The 25,210-nt window shown below is 43.2% G+C and overlaps 1 protein-coding gene across 1 annotated transcript in view; it reads left to right on the forward strand.

Annotated features, from left to right (window-relative positions):
* Positions 1 to 215: 215 nt before the first annotated feature.
* Positions 216 to 25,210, forward strand: part of LOC138962900 (uncharacterized) — a 30,862-nt gene continuing 5,867 nt past the window's right edge. The window contains exon 1 of the mRNA XM_070334861.1: positions 216 to 367. The gene's annotated coding sequence lies outside the window, so the exon portion shown is untranslated. The remainder of the gene's footprint in view (positions 368 to 25,210) is intronic.

Raw genomic sequence — 25,210 nt, forward strand, 5'->3', positions numbered from 1 at the left:
CTACCTTTCTCTTCATCTATTCGACATTCTGAAAAAAAATGTATGCTCTCTTCTGTTCCCTTCCCTTCATCCCGCAAACTACTCCCCCCCCCCCCCTCCTCTACTCCACCTCTCCATGCCTCCCCCCCTCCCCGCTCCAACAACTTCTTCCCGTCAGCTTCGAACGCGACCGCAGTGAAACTGTAGAATGTGGCACACCGAGTCTGAAGCTGGGCCCGTTTAGCCACATTGTTTTGGGAGGCCGAGACGAGACTGGGCCAAACAGTTCGGCTGCTTGCTGTTTTTGTTGAACGGACTCTCGTTTGATTCTTTTGTGTTGTGTTGTGTGTGTGTGCTGGCAGGATTCACGTTCGTGGTGATGATAAAGGTAAGATTTTTGTAATGTTGCGTGTTCTCTGTGTCTCGAATTCCAGAAATTCCTAGAAACTATCAGGTATGTTCAAGAATAGCATCCCAGATTTACTCTCCGGTAATAGTCGGGCATGCAGTTTAAAAAGTCACTATCAATCGAATTTCCAGTTTGACTAAAAACTATCGCTTTTTATGGCTTCTGTTCAGTTTCAGCAAACTGGCACGGTTTTCTATGTCAACAAAGTTCGGAAACGGCACAACTGCTTTCATTGAATTAGTAGTGACACACTTTTTTCTAGCAGCAGTTGTTTTGTGCTACTTCTTCGTATTTTCAGTATCACCATACCGACTGCACAACGCAGCTGGAAAAGTCATCTGACTATTTTCCGCTTGGAATCATTCATAAAGCAGCTGATGCTTCACTCGGAAGCTCGACGGAAACTGAAATGCACTGCGACTTTAGTGGAGTGTAGAAACTATGTTCATAAATACAGTGTATCCAATGTTGCCAAGGCCACGGTGTGTGCGAAAACCAAAACCCAAGATGGTTTAATTTTATGAAAAGTATAAGCAATGACAATGTTCAAGAAAAAAACAAAAGCCATTCATAAACGACGTGCATGGTGCGTGTGATTGAATTGACAAACTAAGAAAAACAAATTGACTGGAAGAGTGAAATACAAAAAGTTCTCACCATTTCATGTTTAAAGAATATATTGGTGCGAAACGAGACTGGGATGATGCCACAGGTAGTTTGCACTGCACGAGCATGTGTTTTGGTTTGGGTTCTCGAAATGGGAAACTGCAAAAGCACTGGGACAAAAAGAGTACAATCATTATGATGGGCAAAACAGAAGCCAGCAAGCTATTCTGCTCTGCCAGGTTAAAAAGAAGACAGCGAGAGGCATGCACCAAAAAACTGTGAGTTCCGTGATACTCTGTGGGTTTCATTCAGTTCAATTAAGTATGCTGAAACATGGCTTGGTTTATGTGCAGGGCAAAAAGTGCACACATATTTCAAATCTCTCTCTCTCTCTCTCTCTCTCTCTCTCTCTCTCTCTCTCTCTCTCTCTCTCTCTCTCTCCCTCTCTCCCTCCTCTCTCTCTCTCTCTCTCTCTCTCTCTCTCTCTCTCTCTCTCTCTCTCTCTCTCTCTCTCTCTCTCTCTCTCTCGCACTCTCTACCTCCCACTCTTTCTATTTTTCCTCTCTCTCTCTCTCCCGTCGCGATATAACCTTCGTGGTTGAAAACGACGTTAAACACCAAATAAAGAAAGAAAGAATCTCTCTCTCTCTCTCTCTCTCTCTCTCTCTCTCTCGTGTGAATGCCATTGTTGCTGTTGTCTACTGTCTATATGTCTAGGTTCCCCCGTCAGCGTACCGTGTACACATAGATTTCTTTGTTGTTGAGGAGAAAGGAAGCTGACAGGAGCAGTCTTGGGAGTCTGGTCTGGCTGCAGAGTGAGATGGACATACCACTTGGTGGCTGAGTGAGATGGACATACCACTTGGTGGCTGAGTGAGATGGACATACCACTTGGTGGCTGAGTGAGATGGACATACCACTTAGTGGCTGAGTGAGAGAGAGAGAGAGAGAGAGAGAGAGAGAGAGAGAGAGAGAGAGAGAGAGAGAGAGAGAGAGAGAGAGAGAGAGAGAGAGAGAGAGAGAGAGAGAGAGAGAGGTTGGGTTTAGGGATTTTTTTCTTTACTTTCTAAGCCAATTTTCGATATGTGTAAATGTGGTCTTTTGTGACTCAAATGCTCGGTGTGTGTGTTGGGCGCTAGGGGGGAGGTGTATGATTGTCTGTCTGTCTGTCTGTCTTTCTATCGGTCTCGTTTTACATATTAATTTATTTGTTCTCATTCATCAGCCAAGTTATTTCGTTGTTGTTGCAAAGATGCAGCTCAACTTCAATGGTAACTTTGTATCACCGTGGGACTACATTTTACCAGTCATCTACCTAGATAAACGATACCTCCCCTAGCATCTTCATCAGTTTGAAGGGCGACGCGAAAAAGAAACGCGTGAGTGTAGGGAGACGAAATGCAATTAACATTATCTCGATCCCTTTGCTCTTAGATAGGTGGCGCTGCTGGTAACACGGCGTGCATATCTACGTCAAGCGAACGACACTGCTAATTGCTTGACGAGCATGGAACGTAGTGCTAGTGGATCATGCACGCAATTAAAGGCACAGTCATTTCCGTGTATGCAGTTCGGCTCAACTGACATCGCAATTCTGGCCAGGCTTTGACATTAAAGAAGACCATTACATTACCTGCACACATACTGAAACTCAACATTCTGGATGCTTTCTGTAGGGGTTTGGATCTGTTTATGAATTCATGTCGCATATTGTTACAGGTGTGAGTTTAGAAAAAAAAAAGGATTCATCACAAGGGTCCCATTATGCACAGACATCAACCAGGCGCGTGTGTGTCTGTTTGTGTGTGCGCGCGTGTGTGTATGTGTGTATGTGTGTGTGTGTGTGTGTGTGTGTATGTGTGTGCGGGTGGGTGTGTGGGTGTGTTAGTGTGTGTGAGAGAGAGAGTGTGTGTGTGTGTGTGTGTGTGTGTGTGTATGTGTGTGTGTGTGTGTGAGTGTGTGTGTGTGTGTGTGTGTGTGTGTGTGTGAGAATGAGAGAGAGAGAGAGAGTGTGTGTGTGTGTGTGTGTGTGTATCTGTGTGTGTATGTGTGTGTATGTGTGTGTGGGTGGGGGTGTGGGTGTGTCTGTGTGTGAGAGAGAGAGAGTGTGTGTGTGTGTATGTGTGTGTGTGTGTGTGTTCGTGTGTGTGTGTGTGTGTGTCCCACACCAAACCTGGCCAGATCTCATATGAAGAGCCGAATTTTCAACACAGGCAGGATTGTGGCTTTAAGCTTCTCCTAAATGTCAAATCCTGCTGTACGATTGTGTTCTGATCGTTCTATGGCCACACGCTTTAGGGCAATTGTCATAATTATTGTTTGGCTATAACTGAGAGCAGGCTTGTGCTAGCTACTGGCAACAAAATGCTGAAGCATTATAAAAGCAAATCCAACGTCATCTATATATATATACTAGAGGAATACCCGTCTTCGCCGGGTGAATCGCGAGACAGAGACAGACAGCGTGGCGGTTCGACGTCTTAGAGTACGTGTTGAACATTTTCATCCACCAATTTGTGCCCACTCAAACATTTTCGTGCTGTTCCCATTCCACGAACCTGGGAGGGACCTAAGCTTGGCGGGTCCATGGTTCGGAACTTTGGGGACAAAGTTCATTCAAAGGGGGTCGAGTGTGACAGGGAGACTACCGTCGCCCTTCACAGCAGACTCTGCAGAGTTGTTCGCCTTAGAACTTGTGAGCTATTTATAGCTAGCTCGCCAGGCAACACCTGTGGATTGTAGAGTTCTGTTTGTGATGGGGTCTGGCGGCTTTTGTCTCTCTGTATGTTCTTGCCTTCCTTTGTGTGGGCACAAACTGGTGGATGAAAATGTTCAACACGTGCTCTAAGACGGCGAACCGCCACGCTGTCTGTCTCTGTCTCGCGATTCACCCGGCGAAGCCGGGTATTCCTCTAGTATATATATGTCAGTCACAGTTACGGTTCATTCTTCCAAATACCTTTCAGATAAATGGATGTTTTTACATACCTTGCGAATTTGATCCGAAGAAACCGAAAGGATCTTTTCTGGCCTGTATTTGAGGCGAATCGTTTTAAAATACCGAACTCCTAACTTGAAAAACAGTCTGTTTGAGGCTGCAGATACTTTCACACACTTGGCCTTGAAGTGTCTGAAAGAAACATATTGAACAGAGTGCTTCCACCCATGTGTGTTGAAACAGCTGAAGTTGTTCAACCTTTGTATGTGCCTTTCTCTACATTTCCCCAGCCACCGTCTTAATAACTTGGACATGTCCATCTCCGTATCCCAGAGGGTACAGTTGGAAACCCCAGGAGCCTTCTTTCACACACATGTCATTGAAGGGTATGAGGGAAAACATTTATACCGAGTAGTTTCATCGTTGTGTGTTTGTACAACTGAGATGTTCACCTTTTCATACACCCCCCCCTCCCCCCACCTCTCACCCCACCCCCCTCAGTACCTGCCTCTGCCACTACCCATCTTTACTGGAACATGCCTATTTCAGCGGCCTTGAGGGCACAGAATCGACAATGACAATGACATTTTATTTATTTTACGAGGGTAACAGAATAAGCATAGGAATACTTTTTTGCATCTGGCCCTCGCCCTAAAGAGGGACTAAATCTACTATAATAACTACTACTACATGAATACATAATTAGTGAAATAGTATAAGTTGATGTACATAAGCGCATTATATAGTTCTAAGCATTGTAGTTCATAAATGTTTATGACTAGTAGGAGCAAGGCAAAACATGTGTAAGGTCAGAATATTATGCAATAGTACATCAACTCTGCAAAACGATGGATATTGTGCAGAACATCATACATTCGTGAAGTTAGGAGCATGCTTTTAGACACATGTTCTTGAAGGCTATGAGGAAAACCAATGGTACCGAGTACTTTCATCTTTGTGTGTTGGTACAGCTGACCTTTTTCACCTTTCCATACCACCCCCCTCCCACCACCACCACTGACCACCCCTTTTTGTCCCCTCAGCACCTGCCTCTGCAACTCCCCCAACTCCCCCACCCCCTCCACCGTTTTCCTCAGTAACCCATCCACCACTACTTACCTCTCTGCTTGAATTTGAACACCCAGACGTCAGAACGCTAAATCATTCCTCCTGTGTTTCTCTTGACGCCTGTGTTCATGAGTAGGGACATCCAGATTCAACCTTCGTCAGACGAACATTCGTCGGTGGTGGGGATTTCCTCTCTATTTTTAACTTTGTGTCTCAATGCGCATGCGCTTGGTTTTTGGCGCTCACCACTGCTTGCCGAAGATCGGGATCTGCGTGGTGAAAAAGGCATGTTTGACGAATCTCAATCAGCAATCTTCGTGAGTACTTTTAGTCCTTTTCATAATGTTAAAAATATGTTTTATGTGCACAGTGTTAAAGTTTAATATCTTTACGACGCTTCTGTGGACTGTGCATCTGTAAACTGTTCATTTTGGAGGCGTAGTGCATGAACACGGATACCCACACAAAACTCAGAACTTGAGTCGACGGGCGACATATCCTGCCAATTATCTCCCTTGATCTCTCTTGCACAAGACACTTGTTTCCACTAGACCTATTTGTTTTAGAGTTGGGAGATTTTACAGGAATGAATCTAAAAAATCGAAAAAAATTCAGTGTTGCTTGTGTACCCAGCATATTCAGATGTCTGGAATATTCCGATAAAAAAGACTCGTCATATATAACACAACTCGTCATCACTGTTTCGAAAAAACAGACGAACGCACGAAGAACTTCGCGTAGATCTGGACCGAAATTAGAAGGTGGTGACCGTGACGGGATGTGACGTCACCACTTCAACAAACTCGCGAACATCGGAACTCACGAACTTTTGACGAAGGCAAATCTGGATGTCTCTATTGTCTTGCTGTTAACGTGATTGTTGGCTATGTTGAGTGAGTGAATGTCTGTTGAGCAGGGACGGAGTTGGGACTGAACTTGACTGTACGAGGTGTGTGTGTGTGTGTGTGTGTGTGTATGTGTGTGTGTAGGACGGTATGCGTGTGTGGGTGTGTGCATGTGTGTGTGTGTATGTGTGTGAGGGTTTGTGTGTGTGTGTGTGTGTGTGGGAGTGTGTGGGTGTCAGTGTATGTGTGTGTGTGTGCGTGTGTGTGTTTGTGTGTGTGTGTGTTTGTGTGTGTGTGTGTGTATGTGTGGGTGTCAGTATGGTGTATGTGTGTGTCAGTATGTATGTGTGTGTGTGTGTGTGTGTGTGTGTGTGTGTGTGTGTGTGCGTCTACGTGCGTGTGCGTAGATGGCCTCTCTCGATCTTTTCCTTTCTATACGTCTAAGCTCTGTTGAATGCTATCCATGCGTGTTGAACGAATTCCACAAATCCACGACATCACAGTACAAGGAACTTAGTCGATAAATATCGACAGGGGGCGGACAAATGGTTTACATGTGAAATGTGTGTATATGGGTGTGGTTCTGAAACAAACAAACCATGTGAACCCCCCCCCCCCCCCCCAATAACAATTTATTTTAAAGTACAGACTAAATACTGAAGCTCTCTATTTCTCTTTAGTATGTTGGATTCAGGTGTACTTACTCACAGTTGCAGACAGATACAGATTCAAACACGTGTCGAGCGTAAAACAAAAAGTGAAACTAGAGAATAACATGAACCTGAAAACTTTTAAAATATTTGTACCCAGCACCAAGAGAGATTATTGTAAAAAAAAATGTAATACAAAGTGTGTGTGTTTTACATAAGACAGGAGAATTTACATAGCAACAGAAAACATAATAATAATAATAATAATAAGAAGAAGAAGAACATTTATATAGCGCTAAATCAAAACCTTTCGTTAAAAAGGCTTGCTCTAAGCGCTTGACATCTAAACTAAAACGTCATTCACACTCTTTACAATGATGTACAAGAACTTCATGTCACACTCTTTCATTCAATATAGCACCATCCACACAGTTGTTATGCTTGTAAATCACTGAGCACCAACAGTTAAAAATCACTATCGCTCACCTCATGCAGACTGAAATGCAAACCTGCACACATACATACACACAAACAAGGGGGGAGCATCCGTGGACTGGCACTAATGATATGATCAACTGCATATGTAGCTAACTTTGCCCGTCTCACACCTTGTTTTACCTGATGGTGTGATCGTGACTGCTGTAGTGTGGGCGTGTGTGTGTTGGCGTGTGTGTGTTGGTGTGTATGTCAGTGAATGTGTGGGCGTGTGTGTGTGTGTGTGTGCGTGATTTTACCAACACTACGCTAAATTCCTTGTGCTTTAAATGTTTTTTTAATGTCACTTGGCTCAATAAATACTGTATTCTGTATTCTGTAAAACTGAATGTGGCAGTGTTCAAAGTGATATTCAAACTTGTATACAACTATCAGTACCTATACTGTAAAACGAGAAGGCTATTGGCATGCTCGTCAATCAGTATGTGTCATTCAGTGTTTTGTGCTGTAACAATGAAATGCAATCAATGCAAGTTCTTGTAGTCTAGAAATAAATACAACAATAATTTCAATTGAAACCACAAACTAGTCAAATAAATTGTGTAAATAGTTGGACAAAGAGATGCTTATTAACCCAGGGAAATAACAGGATTTCTTAGCAAAACTTTCCCAACCCAATTACCTGATTCGGTCCGGCTTTTCCGCTGCTTTTAACACTTACTTTCAGTTTCACTAGAATATATCACAAATACAAGAATAACAATGGAACAGGAATGAGATTTTGTTTTGTTTTTGTAAACTACATCAGGATTTAACTAGTTTGGAAGCTCTGCTTACATACAAAATACGGACAGTGACGTTCAATCGTGGTGGCTGATCAGTGCACTGACTGACCGGGACGACTGATTCGATTTGATCGCTTCACCACGCCTTTCCAACTATGTGCTCCCATACAGTTTTGGTAGATACATGCTTGTTATGCAAGTATGTTATTAGTATTACCAATATGAATCTTATTTTCCTTTCGATGGTCAGTTTTAATCACCTCTGAAACGGCAGTCACCTCTGCGAATGCTGTCGAAGAATCTAACCGAAAGTAAACATTCTGGGAATCTACGCGCATCGGCCTTGACGCAAGTTCAATGCTGAGCCAATGAGCGCGCCGCGGCGAAGTTGGCCGCTGTAAAGTCTCGCAGCGCTGGCTGGCTGAGCGAGTTGCGTGTCCATCCAAATTAGGTCCAAGCCGCACCGTAGGTGCTTGAATTTGGTATTTTGATTTTACATAACAATAAACCTTTCTTGGGGTTTATGGTCATGGCAACAGCCATAATTAAATTATATCATGTATAATATTACATTTCAGCATATTTGAATTACATGTCATCATACCAAACTGTCATACATTTTTATTCCCACATCATTCTGATTGATCACAACCAAACCTACTATCAGTGGACACATCCAAATGTAAGCGCCTGTTCTTGACAACTTTTAATCGATCTAAAAATAGCAACTTGCTGGGTCTTTTGCCGCCAACAGACACTGTTTGGCCTGTAGGTAAAATGTACAATGTATTTTCTGATTTGTGCACAAAAGCTTTTTTTCTTTTTTTCTTTTTTTTAACATAACAATGTTTAATGTCACTGTATGTTTAAAAGACCATGGTCATATTTGTAAAAAAACCTGTTAAATTACAAAATAAATAACATTTTGGTTCATGATTTTTCCTACACCTGTGCTGAAGATAAGAAATAAAAATGTCGGTATATAAGTCACTCAAATACAGCAAGCTATGAATGGCTCTGTTTGAGTTTGTTGCAGTTGACCCTGCACAATAATATGCGACGAATCATGTTTTTGTTGAACAATTTTGACGTCACCCCTCCCATAGGGTGACGTATTTCACAACTTCCTGTGTTACACAAACTCTGTGATGACCAATTTTGACGTCACCCCTCACAACTTTCTACAGATGAACAATGTTGCCTTCACCCCTCCCATAGGGTGACGGATGTCACAACTTCCTGTGTACACAAACTGATGACGTATTTCACAACAAAATGGCGCTGCCCATGGTCAACCTCTAAACTATCCGTATAGAATGGGGGCGTCCTCGCCCCCATAACAAGAAGGGGACCTTGCAAACACTGACACAGATATACAACTTGTAGTATCAGTTTACAGCACGCAATAAAACACCGCATTAGACACACAACGACTGAATTAAAACATAAATCACCTCGGTCACAGTAACAGAGGTTAGTAGGATCTTCGCGGATTTATTTATTTTTGAGCTGTGTAGACTAACGTCGTATGGACACACTTGGTAGTTACATTTGGGAGATGATATGAACGTGTGACAGAGGGGGAAGGGTGGGGGCAGTGGCCGGGTAGTAGGAGGGGATGGATGGGTAGGGGTAACACACTTAGTGGAACCCTGTTCTTGTGAACCGGCGAGGTAATGCGATAATGAGGCATCTCTCTATACACGTCGTGTGCTTGGCCATTCGACATTGTATTTTCCAAGCGGCAATCTTAAAAAAGGTGTCGATAAAACTAGCCAGAAAACAGAATGATTTACTAGAATAAAGAAACATATGCTGGTAATGTATTGTTTGACACGGAGAAGAAAAGGTCGCGCTTTGTGGAAGGCACACATACAAATACAGATAGTCGTCTGTATTGCACTCTGTATTGCACTCTGTATTGCACTCTGTATTGCACTCTGTATTGCACTCTGTATGCCAACGCCGGACAGTCTGACGACACTAAAACAAACCCATTGCATGTAAAGGACAGACATGCTGGTAACATTATTTAAGGTTAACGAGCAAAACCCTTTGTGTATTAACAGGATTATTATTGAATCTTTAAGATCGTCTATTGGTAAAGCAGGTCGATTATGTTAATTAGGATGTGTGTGCATGTGTACTCATGCATGCAATCCTACTGCCTTTATTTGTACCAGATGTTGTTAATGGCATGGACAAAATAACATTTGACGAATAGAAAATCTCTGATTGCCACAATGGGTTTAAGTTCCTGCTCCTTTCATACAGAATATACCTTATTAAATCATGCTCGTATCTGTTGGATCTTTTTTGTTTTCTTTTTCTTCTCCATTTGTTTGTCGTATTCTTTGTTTTGTTTGTTTTGTTTGCCATGTTTTCATAGAATGTGTGTCTTCTGTTGCCAGATAAATAAATGGATAGAAACATGAAGAATAAACCGATTGGGCGTTTCCTCCGTGTTAAGAAGACAGAAAGAAAGAAAGAACGAAAGAGAAAATGTGTTTTTTAAGAAAGAGATTTTCCTCCCGTTGGCAGATAAATACATGGATAGAAACCAAATAATGTGACCGATTAGGCCTAACCTCTGTGTTAATTACAAACAAAACAACAACAAAGAAAACAAAAACAACAACAACAACAAAGACACATAAACAAAGACACACAGAAACAAAGAAACAAAGAAACAGGCATACTTTTAATACTGTTTCACAATGCCAAGTTTTCTTCACCATTCCAACACGTTGACCCGGTGTCACAAACTGAAAACTCTGCCTGAACGTGACAATCCTTCTCATTACGGTCAATGCGCATGCGCTAACATGGGGAGATTAATCAGGTCGTGAACAACCTAACCCTAACCCTTACCCTAATAGTCAGGTCGTCATTTCCCGATTTTGACCTTAACCCCTCAAAAAATACCTCGGAGAATGTTTTGACTGTTTTGAACTCTGTGATGTCTGTAGATTACAGATCCGACGGATGACACTCTGTCATCCTTGGGCATTTTGATGTATTCAAGATGGCGGACAAGATGGATTCCAGACTGCAAAATAGTCGAAACTGCATGCTATAAACTAGCAGAACTGTATTTATTTATGTTTTCCGGGAGATAAAACGGGAGTTAATATGCATAACAACAATTACATGATTAGCAGACACTATAACCCGAATGGCTGGTCTGTTGAGGGACCGTTAAAACTGGTTAACGGAGCAGGATGATATAGTTAGTTTTAGCAATATATTTTTTCAGTTACAGCTAATGGTTTAAGCTTATATGTGTTGTGGGCTTTGATTACTGTTGCACTTTGCTTGACCTTCATCGCATTTCAAGGTCATATGAATGTCAAATGTTCATTCAAATGATAAAGGATTATACTATTTTTGAAGATAAAATGACGAAATGTCTTCTTAAAACTTGCCATGAATAAAAACGTTCACCAACACTGAAGGTCACACGTTTTCAAGGTCAAACAATTTCAAGGTCATATATTTTAATGTCTGCAAAACCATCACTTAGCACGTGCATCACTACAAAGATCACTGTCAAGAAGACGAAGCTGAGATTGTATGGCAATGTAACAAGAACAGGCGGGCTCTCCAAGACCATCTTACAGGGTATGGTGCGCGGAAAGAGAAGATAGAGAAGACAAATAAACAGAGGGACAGATATCATTACAGAGTGGATTGGGAAATGTTTTGCAACTTCCCAAAAATTGCTCACAGCCGCCAGAGGTGGAGACAGCTTATGAAGCGCTCGTCGTTGAAGTGACCCTACCATCCTGGTGTGTTCCAGAATCAATGAGTGACTTGGTCGGTGAGCAAGCAGATAACAACTTAATCCTGGAAAAGTGGCTGTAATACCAAGAATAACTTAAAGTTATCTTGTGCTCTTTTTAAAAAAAAGATCTAGTCAGGTGAGGAATGTATACATCAGACGAAAGGCCTTGTAAGGTGTCACAGCGCCAAGCGATTGACACCATATACACAGTGTTGTGTCAGTTAGTGACGCCCCGAGGAGGTGTATTAGGCGTCATGTCAAGAGGCTAAACCTGATGTACCATGTCTCATATACAAAAGACCCCTATCTCATAACGTAAAGGTCATGGCGACGAACCAGGGATACTGGTTAGTATGCACTTTACCTCGCCGATGACCACACAGGATGATGTGTAGTTTACCACTCCAGATGACCAGGCGGGATGACCACGCTGGTTTACCACACAAGATGACATGGTCATGCAGTGAGTTTCCAGTTTGAGGGCAGCCACCATCGATCCTTTTTTCAATTGCCGAAATGGTAGCGGATGACTATGCCTGATGACCAATAAATGACCACGCCCGATGATTACGCAGGATGTCATGTAGATTACCAGTACGGGTGACCGGTGAGAATTGCCAGTGCGGATGACCAGTGTGGATGACCTGTGCAGATGACCATGAAGGATGACCAGTGCAGATGACCAGTGCGGATTACCGGTGCGGATGTCCAGTGCAGATGAGCATGAAACATGACCAGTGCGGATGACGAGTGCGGATGATTAGTGCGGATGACCAGTGCAGATTATCATGGACGATGACTAGTGCAGATGACCAGTACAGATGATCATGAAGGATGACCTGTGCGGATGTCCAGTGCAGATGATCATGAAACATGACCAGTGCGGATGACGAGTGCGGATGGTTAGTGCGGATGACCAGTGCAGATTATCATGGACGATGACTAGTGCAGATGACCAGTACAGATGATCATGAAGGATGACCTGTGCGGATGACCAGTGCAGATGATCATGAAGGATGAATAGTGCGGATGACCGATGCGGATGATCACAAAAGGATGACCAGTGCGGATGACTGCAAATGATGACCAGTGTGGATGACCGATCCAGATGACCAGTGCTGGTGACCGGTGAAGGTGACTGTTGCACATACCCAGTGCGGATGACTACGATGGATGACCAGTGCGGATTTGTGCAATTTCCAAGGAGTAGACATCGACATAAGATGGCACACGCACATTGACCGACTGCGCAACCACAGCATGCTGTTGCACATGGTAAATTTCTCCACAGCCACACTTCAAAATTAGCATGACTTCAGTTGGTGTAGGTTCTACTCCAGGCGGTTTTCTGCCCATCCTACAACCACCCAGAGTCAACCGGATCAAGATTTGGAAGATCCCCGTAGAATTGCAATACAGCCCTTTTCAGATGGACGTTCAGCAATGGGTTGATGTGGGCGGTAGTTTTTGATTTATGTGGACTGGTGCTTGGAGGTTCTAGCTAGCCAGGTTTCATATCTCTTACGTGATATGTTGTTTGAGATTTTGCACCTGTAGCACTCGCTTACAAACTGCGACATTTGCTGAAAGACTTCACCGATTTTCACGCATGGATCTTCTGCAGAGAAATTAAGCACTCCTACGAACACACTGGTTAATGAACAGCTGTCACCAGATGGCATACGCTTCCATCTAAAATAGCTCTATCGTCTGGTAAACAATCAAATCGGAGAAAACTAGTCTCTCACGATGTTCTTTGATCATCGCCCGCCATTTTGTAAGATCAATTTACAAGTTTTATCTTCGACAGTGAAACCTGTGCTTTGGAACACCATACGCACTAATCACAAGTCCACGAATAACACAGGTTTCACATCTTCTCAGCCTGGATGTAATTCCATACACACTAATGTGCAAATTGTTTCCATTTAGCAGAATGAAACACGTCAAATGCCTTTGTTTTTTGTCTTGGAAGAGGAGCTCAAGTACGGACACGGACAACACTACAGGCCATACTGTACGTGTCGTCATATTACTCATTACGTTTTCCCGACGTCATGAAGTTATGACGCCATTCTAGCCCTTTTTTCTATGGAATGCCTTTTGTGTCTAAACAAAAAAATCAACATTTGCTAATTTTCCTATAATTAATTTTGTCTCAATTTGCCCAAGGATTTAAAGATGTCATCCTGCGGATGTGTAAACTTCAGGAGTTAAACTACCCAAAACCATTAAAACATTTTCCGAGGTATTTTTCAAGGGGTTATTGCCCTGCCGTAAGGACTATAATCCTAACCCTAATCCTAACTAGTCCTTACGGCAGGGCAATAACCCCTTGAAAAATACCTCGGAAAATGTTTTAATGGTTTTGGGTAGTTTAACTCCTGAAGTTTACAAATCCGCAGGATGACATCTTTAAATCCTTGGGCAAATTGAGACAAAATTAATTATAGGAAAATTAGCAAATGTTGATTTTTTTGGTTTAGACACAAAAGGCATTCCATAGAAAAAAGGGCTAGAATGGCGTCATAACTTCATGACGTCGGGAAAACGTAATGAGTAATATGACGACACGTACAGTATGGCCTGTAGTGTTGTCCGTGTCCGTACTTGAGCTCCTCTTCCAAGACAAAAAACAAAGGCATTTGACGTGTTTCATTCTGCTGAATGGAAACAATTTGCACATGAGTGTGTATGGAATTACATCCAGGCTGAGAAGATGTGAAACCTGTGTTATTCGTGGACTTGTGATTAGTGCGTATGGTGTTCCAAAGCACAGGTTTCACTGTCGAAGATAAAACTTGTAAATTGATCTTACAAAATGGCGGGCGATGATCAAAGAACATCGTGAGAGACTAGTTTTCTCCGATTTGATTGTTTACCAGACGATAGAGCTATTTTAGATGGAAGCGTATGCCATCTGGTGACAGCTGTTCATTAACCAGTGTGTTCGTAGGAGTGCTTGATTTCTCTGCAGAAGATCCATGCGTGAAAATCGGTGAAGTCTTTCAGCAAATGTCGCAGTTTGTAAGCGAGTGCTACAGGTGCAAAATCTCAAACAACATATCACGTGAGAGATATGAAACCTGGCTAGCTAGAACCTCCAAGCACCAGTCCACATAAATCAAAAACTACCGCCCACATCAGCCCATTGCTGAACGTCCATCTGAAAAGGGCTGTATTGCAATTCTACGGGGATCTTCCAAATCTTGATCCGGTTGACTCTGGGTGGTTGTAGGATGGGCAGAAAACCGCCTGGAGTAGAACTGAAGTCATGCTAATTTTGAAGTGTGGCTGTGGAGAAATTTACCATGTGCAACAGCATGCTGTGGTTGCGCAGTCGGTCAATGTGCGTGTGCCATCTTATGTCGATGTCTACTCCTTGGAAATTGCACAAATCCGCACTGGTCATCCATCGTAGTCATCCGCACTGGGTATGTGCAACAGTCACCTTAACCAGTCACCAGCACTGGTCATCTGGATCGGTCATCCACACTGGTCATCATTTGCGGTCATCCGCACTGGTCATCCTTTTGTGATCATCCGCATCGGTCATCCGCACTATTCATCCTTTATGATCATCTGCACTGGTCATCCGCACAGGTCATCCTTCATGATCATCTGTACTGGTCATCTGCACTAGTCATCGTCCATGATAATCTGCACTGGTCATCCGCACTAATCATCCGCACTCGTCATCCGCACTGGTCATGTTTCATGATCATCTGCACTGGACATCCGCACCGGTAATCCGCACTGGTCATCCGCACTATTCATCCTTCATGATCATCTGCACAGGTCATCCACACTGGTCATCCGCACTGGCAATTCTCACCGGTCACCCGTACTGGTAATCTACATGACATCCTGCGTAATCATCGGGCGTGGTCATTTATTGGTCATCAGGCATAGTCATCCGCTACCATTTCGGCAATTGAAAAAAGGATCGATGGTGGCTGCCCTCAAACTGGAAACTCACTGCATGACCATGTCATCTTGTGTGGTAAACCAGCGTGGTCATCCCGCCTGGTCATCTGGAGTGGTAAACTACACATCATCCTGTGTGGTCATCGGCGAGGTAAAGTGCATACTAACCAGTGTCCCTGGTTCGTCGCCATGACCTTTACGTTATGAGATAGAGGTCTTTTGTATGTGAGACATGGTACATCAGGTTTAGCCTCTTGACATGACGCCTAATACACCTCCTCGGGGCGTCACTAACTGACACAACACTGTGTATATGGTGTCAATCGCTTGGCGCTGTGACACCTTACACGGCCTTTCGTCTGATGTATACATTCCTCACCTGACTAGATCTTTTTTTTTTAAAGAGCACAAGATAACTAAGTTATTCTGGGTATTACAGCCACTTTTCCAGGATTAAGTTGTTACCTGCTTGCTCACCGACCAAGTCACTCATTGATTCTGGAACCCACCAGGATGGTAGGGTCACTTCAACGACGAGCGCTTCATAAGCTGTCTCCACCTCTGGCGGCTGTGAGCAATTTTTGGGAAGTTGCAAAACATTTCCCAATCCACTCTGTAATGATATCTGTCCCTCTGTTCATTTGTCTTCTCTATCTTCTCTTTCCGCGCACCACACCCTGTAAGATGGTCTTGGAGAGCCCGCCTGTTCTTGTTACATTGCCATACAATCTCAGCTTCGTCTTCTTGACAGTGATCTTTGTAGTGATGCACGTGCTAAGTGATGGTTTTGCAGACATTAAAATATATGACCTTGAAATTGTTTGACCTTGAAAACGTGTGACCTTCAGTGTTGGTGAACGTTTTTATTCATGGCAAGTTTTAAGAAGACATTTCGTCATTTTATCTTCAAAAATAGTATAATCCTTTATCATTTGAATGAACATTTGACATTCATATGACCTTGCAATGCGATGAAGGTCAAGCAAAGTGCAACAGTAATCAAAGCCCACAACACATATAAGCTTAAACCATTAGCTGTAACTGAAAAAATATATTGCTAAAACTAACTATATCATCCTGCTCCGTTAACCAGTTTTAACGGTCCTTCAACAGACCAGCCATTCGGGTTATAGTGTCTGCTAATCATGTAACTGTTGTTATGCATATTAACTCCCGTTTTATCTCCCGGAAAACATAAATAAATACAGTTCTGCTAGTTTATAGCATGCAGTTTCGACTATTTTGCAGTCTGGAATCCATCTTGTCCGCCATCTTGAATACATCAAAATGCCCAAGGATGACAGAGTGTCATCCGTCGGATCTGTAATCTACAGACATCACAGAGTTCAAAACAGTCAAAACATTCTCCGAGGTATTTTTTGAGGGGTTAAGGTCAAAATCGGGAAATGACGACCTGACTAAACCTAATGTAGTATTGTTATACAGTATGCCTGTTGTTAGTTGTGTTATTTGTTGCCCCACAGTCTATGTTACATTTTCGTTCTGTTTTAGATCTGTACGCTTTTATGTGAGTTCTGTTTTATTGTCAGACTTTTTATGTGTAACTATGTGTCTATTACATGTGTGTGTGTTTTTTCTCATCTTTTTAAAAATAATTTTTCTAGATTATCTTATATAACTATAAGTGGTCGTTGTCTATGAATTGGTTTTTTTATGCTTGTATGTTATTTCTTACAAGAAAACTTTTTATGTAAAATGTTACATGTTAATGTCTAATGTAAAGCGCCATGAGACTGCCATTCGGCGGTGAACAGCGCTATAAAATAATGTTTTATTATTATCATTATTATTATTAGTAGTAGTAACCCTAACCCTAACCCATGGTTCGTTCGGCCAAAGGGTCGCTATGAGAAAGATTGTTTAGCAGAGGTTTCAGTTCGTACGGCAAGAAAATGTGGGACAAAAACGAACTGATCAACGTTTGTATCCCTATCATGACCACTCACTCTATAGGCCCTACCTACTCTACCTCTACACACACGTTCATTTTACAGCCGTGTTTGACAGCTCGTGAGCGATTGCCCGTAGGTGAAATGCGCATCCCAGAACTTGATGCATTTTTGTGACGAGAGCGGATTTGTCAAGGGAGATTCTGTAAGTTTATGATTCTTCTTTGTGTTGCCTGTTTGCAGTCTTATGTAGATTGTGAGCTGTTTGCGTGTAGATTCTTGCTTAGTTCGTGTGTCCTCTGATTTAGCTGTTGCAGATGGCTTGAAGGATCTTTATTTTATTATGATCTTGGTGTATGCTGGGAGTCTGATCTGTGGTGAGCTTCACAAGGGTTCTCCCTTATGACCCTACGTTTTATGTGGAGTGGTGTGTGTGTGTGTGTGTGTGTGTGTGTGTGTGTGTGTGTTTGTGTGAGTGTGTGTGTGTGTGTTTGTGTGTGTGTGTGTGCGTGCGTGTGTGCGTGCGTGTGTGTGTGTACGTGTGTGTGTGTGTGTGTGTACGTGCGTGTGTGTATATGTGTGTGTGTGTGTCTTTGTGTGTGTGTGTATGTGTGTGTGTGTGTGTGTGTCTTTGTGTGTGTGTGTGTGTGTGTGTACGTGTGTGTGTGTGTACGTGCGTGTGTGTGTATGTGTGTGTGTGTGTGTGTATGTGTGTGTGATTATGCGCATTTTATGTAGAGTGGGAATTGAATTAACTTCATAACTGACGCAAGCGTCAACCAGCAAAATCAATCAACGTCACAATCAGCTGTTAGTCACCCTAATCTCTTCACCGAAGCAAACACAGATTTCAGCAGAGGCTGCACACAATATGACCTGGTTAAAAGAAAAATGTTGTCTTACGTTGAAGCAACGATAGTCAAACTACAGCTATATAGACTGTCTAAAGAATGCTACATTGGTTGCTGTGTGTAATACCAGGTTTACATGAATGTTTTGTTTTTGTATTTAGTATTCGCTCGCTTTTCAATTTTTGAAAAAAAGCAACATGTATTGACCCAGTGTGCATTTTGTTTATTCTACATTTTGTACTTGCGTGGCTTCTGGAGTTGACGTGTCCACGTTACAAACGCGTATTTACCGGCCCCCGTAGCGCAGTGGTTAGCGCATCGGGCTGTGGGCCGGGAGGTCGTGGGTTCGAATCCCATCAGGGTCATGTGGGTTTTTCGGGCTACGGTCGGCTCCTACCCAGAGTGGAAGTGCTATGGTTCCTATGGGAAGGCTGGAATCACACAGCCGAGTGTCATTCACTTAACGAATGCGACTTTGAGGGTGCTCAGGTTCTGTATACCTGACCAACACCGCAGGTGCGGCAGTTCTCGGGCCTGGTTGATAACAGGATTATATTATATTATGAAAGTAAGCGTAGAGACGCACTGCAGCCCTGTCACATATGTATAGTCTCAAACAAAGTTGGAAATCCATAGCATCATCATTACAATCATCCTCATATCATTAATCATCCAAAATTATAGAATTGTCCTTGCTCTTGTGCCCGGAGCTCTCATGGTGACCTTGGTATCAGTGTTCCTGTTCCATCCTTCCCTGAATAGTACTTCTGCTGTCAGTCTTCAACGTGTGACGTTCTGGGGGGTCGACGGAGGGACGTGGTGGCGGTCTGCTCTCTGGAGGGGACCCTCACTCAGTCTGGCTCCGCGACTTAGCAGTCAATGTCGTTAGTAGGGGGCATAGTAGGTAGTGGGCTGCGTCCGTTAGCTCGGGACAGACCCACTACTGAACACCGTCGAAGTGACTCGGCAGAAGTGCAGTGTCATCTTCCGAGGGTAGCCTACCGCAACGACCCGACATCCCTCCCTGGAGCGTCTGTAAAATCGACAAGTCTGGCAGCGGAACGAAATTCAGATGTGGATGGAGCAGCGAGTGCAGGGACGGGGCGGCGTGAGAGCACACTGGGATAAGGAACAGGTGTAAGGGGAAAAAAAACAAAAAACAAAAAAACAAAATAAAACGCGTATTTTGCAACATCGATCTCTTCCAAATACATGTGAAATCTCTTATGTCTGGGCAAGAAGACGCCACAATAGGAATAATAGCATCACGCGTAAATTTCGGAGGAAATAACAAACGAGAATGAAGTTTTTCTTGGCGACTTTGTCGTCAATCATGTGCAGTGGTCAAAAAGGTCCTTGCCAGACTGTAGATTGCCCCCTAACTCGTTAACACCATATGCACACGTGTGAAGATTAGGTTTATTTATCACATGGGTGGTCTCTGTCACGTAGCGCATGTAGGATAACATTCTCTCTCTCACCTCCAACCACTTCACAGAAGCGACCAAACACAAATTTCAGCAAGTGTTGCCAAAACCAGTGACCTGGCTCACAAAATAATATTACGCCGAAACGGCTAAATACTTGGCCGGCGGTCACTCTCTCATTGAATCAATACTGACCAGGTCCGAGTTTGTCCACTCCACACAGAGCAACTAGGGAAGGTATGGGGGAGGGGCATGTCTAGGAGGGTTGACGTTGCACAGGGGTGTCGCGAACTGTTGGCCATTCTCACGGGTTCAAATCCCAGATCGGAGCAAGAAACCTTGTAGCCGTTTGACTCCATTCAACTTTTTAAGGAGGGACGTTGATTTTTGTGACTTGAAGGTTTGATCACAGGTGTGATTTTGTGTGATTTCGTTTTTGTTTGTTTGTGGGTAAATAGGGGGCTGAGTGTCTGTGTTGGATGGTGGGATGGGTGGTACAATTGCGCGCGCACGTGTGTATGTGTGTAGGTCTGTCTGCGAGCGCATGGCAAAGTGTGCATAGAATAATGAGGTTTACATATGAGTCTATTTTCAGGAGATAAATAGTGTGTTATACATATACTGTTTAGCTTTGAATCCTGAATAGACAATGCTGATGTGTATGCGCGTGTGTGTGTGTGACTTCAATTCGCAAATGATTTGCCTCTCAGCTTTGGATAGGCAGTAACACTGTCTAATGATTGTACAGATTTGTTTTTCTACAATTCGTTTTGTCTTTCTTTGTAAGCTTTTCACGTACATGGCACATGCTTGACTGAAAGACATCTCAGCTTTGTTTCGCTGCCCTTCTAACACAGCTAAAGGGTAACACGAAATGATACCAAGGCCCGTGACGTGTTAGTTCGTATCTGTATATGCTTCAAAACATGATGGGTGTACTAATTGTGTATTGACCACTAATCAGTAGGCATGCTGACGTTTAGTGCAGGTGTAAGATGTGGAATACCAGTTAAGTCGTGAAGATTGTAGCTAAGAGTGTCAGCTGTGACTCGTGTTGATCAATAACGAAAGAGGTCAAAGTTTACTCACATTTATGGTCCACGTGTTCTTCACAATGTGCTATTGTACGAGTACAATCTTATTGTCAGTATTGCTTCTTTCGTCCCGACGATCAAATAACTCTTATACTTGTACTTTTAACCGTCTCTGATTGTTTTTGTGGTGAGATACGTATTCTCTCTTGTGTGTCAATAATAGATGATGGTAGGTGTTGGCATTCTAAGCCTAAATTCAAACAACTCTTATACCGCTTTTGGGACTTTTGAAGGGTTTTTGGAATAAGCAGCAGTGATAAAAGGTGCAGGTTCCTTGATATTTCTATCTCGGGTTATCAGTTAACCATTGTTGCTTGTTCGTTGTTCGTCAGTTAGATTACGGTGCGACCTTGACTTTGTGTAAAGGTATTTTCTATAGTCGAGATTTGTAAATACTTTGTTTGTTTTTTCTTCACCATTTTTTTTATTCAGAAAGGGTTACATGCATGTATTGGTAGGTTCACAGTATGGGAAAGGCAATTCAGAACATTATGACATTAACAAAAACCCATTATGTATACAACGGCAGAAAATAAAGTGTTTTTATGTATACAAAAGCAGGGAAGTGTTTTCAGTTATTCTTGTATCAGATCTGTGTATGCAGCCCACTTATGAATGTATTTGTCATAACTCATTGTAATCTGATGTACTTGTTTGTCTATTTTGTGTACATATGCAAGTTCTCTGAAGTACATGTTGAGAGTTGGTTGGACTTTAGCATGTCCACTTTGTAAATACTTTTACGGAACCCACATGTGGCCCGAAATGTCATTAAGACGTACTTGATCTAAGCGAGTGAAGAAAGTGGTTGGGTTTATTGTGGGTAGAGCAAATAAAGATGAGGTACGGGGTATGCTACCGTGGAAAAAGGAAAAAAGTTTAAACGGAGGGAGTGCGTTCAGTACTTTCCAGATGTGGAAAATATGTTGAAGTAGGGCTGGAGAAAAGGGGGTGGGTTTAGTTTGGGGGCAGGCGGAGGTTGGGGTAGGGGAGGGGGGGGGGTGTTGGTAGGTACGCATAATGTGGAAAGTCGAGAGCACGAGAGGATGGGTGGGAGTATAATTATGGAGGAACAGTAGAATTTTGGACGCGGGGGGGGGGGGGGGGGGAGGTGGGGGGGGGGGGGGGTACAGTGGCGGAGGTACGGGCGTCTCTGAGGAGAGGGGAGGGGCGGCATTGCTAAGCGAACAAGTACAGAAAGAAGGGATAGGGCCCTGGGTATATAACGCGGAGGAGGAACTAAGGCTGGGCAGAAGGGATAATGAGACAACGAAGGGCATCTAAAGAGGTAATGGAATCCATACAAGTACAATTCTACGGGGCATATTTTCAAGTTTTTCCTCGCAAATCAGTGAAATGATGCTATTTAGACTTAACGTGTCAGTTATAGGTGATGTCAATGTTTTTATTCTCGGTGTAAACTTCAACCATGCACCATCGCATGGAATACTTATTACCGTCACACATTTTCTCGCCTGTTGGTGAGATATGTGCGCGTTACAAATATTCGTATTATTATTATTATTATTATTATTATTATTATAAGCGTAAATTAACCGAGGTAGTATGATGAATGGCTCACAGGTGAGGGTTTCTCAAAAAGCTAATGAGCCGATGAGGAAAAAAATGAATCTCTAATGAGCATCGGCAGCAGGTGCTCACAGATGGGGAGCCGCTCGAGTCTGGTAGATGGTATACGATGTATGAATACGTGTGTGTGTGTGTGTGTGTGTGTGTGTGTGTGTGTGTGTGTGTGTGTGTGTGTGCAGGGCCGGATCCGGGGGGGGGGGTTCCTGGGGTTCCCGAAACCCCCCCCCCCCCCTGGCCATCCAATGTACCTCTCAGAGAAACAAAATGTGGACTTTGGACCCCTGCCTTCAGTTGGAACCCCCCCCCCCCCCCACCCCCTCAAACGAACTTGGTCCGGCCCTGGTATGTTGTGTGTGTGTGTGTGTGTGTGTGTGTGTGTGTTTTGGAATAAAATGGTACTGACAGTGTGTGCGTACGTGTGCGCTTATATGCGTGCCCAAGGAAGCCGAACCGCTCGAGTTGATCGTATAACAAATGGATAAATAAGTTAATACATTTTTATTCTGTTTACTTTTGTTGAAATTAATTGAGTTTCAACTCTAACTTCAATTTAACCATGTTTATCTGCGTTTCTTTGTTAACATGTCAGGCCTCATCGAGTTCACTAACGGCAGGCAGACGATTTCTCCAAAGAGTTAATCCCTGGGAAGGTTGTTTGGTTTCCTTTTGAAAATCGCACTACTCGACACAGAGTGAGAGACGTGTTTGCACTTGGCGAAGGCAGTTAGATGTCTTGTGAAGAAAGTTGGCGATCAAGTTCTTGCAGTCACGATTCGACGGTGATGCTGCGGTTTGCACTAAGGAAGCAGTTCAGTCATATCTGAAACATTCCCCGGGGGATGCTTTTCTGATGTTCCAGTAACTCTGTGCAATACAGAGCTATGTCTGTCTGTCTGTCTGTCTGTCTGTCTGTCTGTCTGTCTCTCTCTCTCTTTCTCTCTCTCTCTCTCTCTCTCTCTCTCTCTCTCTCTCTCTCTCTCTCTCTCTCTCTCTCTCTCTCTCTATCTCCCACGCACACACACGCATACATACACAAACACGCACGCACGTACGCACACACTCACTTACGCACGCAAACCCACACACTGACACGCACGTACGCAGACGCATACACTTACCCCCCTCCACACACACACACACTCACACACACACACACACACACACCTGCACACACTCACACACACACACACACACACACACACACACACACACACACACACACACACACACACACACACACACACACACACACACACACACACACACACTACTAGACTTCGCAGATATGCTTACAAATGCTGGGTCAGACATCTTATGGACTAGTTAGCCTTACCATCTAAAATCTGGCCATTTACATATCTATCATAAATGTTGATGGATGAATGATGATACATTATAGACGGATGCATGCTATTGATTAAAAGCCCCACCATGATGTGCTGGGCAAAAAAAAAAAAATAAATAAATAAATAAAATTTGGCCAGACTTATACTTCGGATAAGATCATGAAGAAATGTATCACATCAAGCAGTGTGCTCTTTTTCGGTATGTGTCCAGGTGGAGGTATGGTCTTTCACATACCAGATGTGAGATGGTGTGCCGAACGAAAAGGAGTGTGTCTTTAATATAGTAAGACCTGCAAACACCTTATTTCAGAAACTGTTTGTCGGGTAAAGCCAATTGTTTTAATTCTTTCTTTATTTGGTGTTTAACGTCGTTTTCAACCGTTCAAGGTTATATCGCGACGGAGGGAAGGGGGGGGGGGGTGATGGGATAGAGCCACTTGTCAATTGTTTCTTGTTCACAAAAGCACTAATCAAAAATTTGCTCCAGGGGCTTGCAACGTAGTACAATATATTACCTTACTGGGAGAATATAAGTTTCCAGTACAAAGGACTTAACATTTCTTACATACTGCTTGACTAAAATCTTTACAAACATTGACTATATTCTATACAAGAAACGCTTAACAAGGGTAAAAGGAGAAACAGAACCGTTAGTCGCCTCTTACGACATGCTGGGGAGCATCTGGTAAATTCTTTCTCGTCCCAACCAATATGGGACTCCCCCTAACCCGCGGGGTGTCCCAACCAATATGGGACTCCCCCTAACCCGCGGGGTGTCCCAACCAATATGGGACTCCCCCTAACCCGCGGGGTGTCCCAACCAATATGGGACTCCCCCTAACCCGCGGGGGGGCATTGTTTTAATTCGTTGAGCGAAAAGCTAAAAATAATAAATGTTGCTTTTGGGTGATGGGTTAAATAATTATGTGTGTGGCGTGGTGTGGTGAGGTGTGGTGAAGTGTGGTGAAGTGTGTGTGTGTGTGTGTGTGTGTGTGTGTGTGTGTGTGTGTGTGTGTGTGTGATAAACAACCTTCGTGGACTTCAACACCTTACGGGCCACTTGCTCATTTTGTTGTTGTCTTTTATCATCTTTTGCTGTCAAAGCATTTACTCCTTCACTTCAAGCAATGCAGGAGTCACAGCAATGCTGTAGAAATAATTTTCTTTTTGTCGCAGATTCCGATATAAACAGTCAAAAGCTTTACACTATCTCACAGATGACTATACATAGTTGACTTTTGCCAGCCAAACGAAACTTAATGCTGTTGGTCAGTTTGCATCTCCCGCCAAAATGTAATTAACATTTTCCGTGATCACGTTCTGGGGCTCAAGGCTGTGTGCGGTATGTCAAAATGGACCCATATACCCGGCATCTTTTACAATTTTCTTACGTAATCAAACACAATGTCTTGACGTAAAGTACCCAAAATAGAAAGAATTCTTTCTCTGCTGAGACTAATAGATTTCCATGTAGGTTTTTGACGTCATTAGTTCACGTGCGCTTTCCTGCCCGGAGACAGATCGAAATTAATTCGTACAAAAGTGCAATTTTTGACTCCTTGCATA

The sequence above is a fragment of the Littorina saxatilis genome, linkage group LG3, assembly GCF_037325665.1.
Source record: "Littorina saxatilis isolate snail1 linkage group LG3, US_GU_Lsax_2.0, whole genome shotgun sequence".
NCBI classification, from domain to species: Eukaryota; Metazoa; Mollusca; class Gastropoda; order Littorinimorpha; family Littorinidae; genus Littorina; species Littorina saxatilis.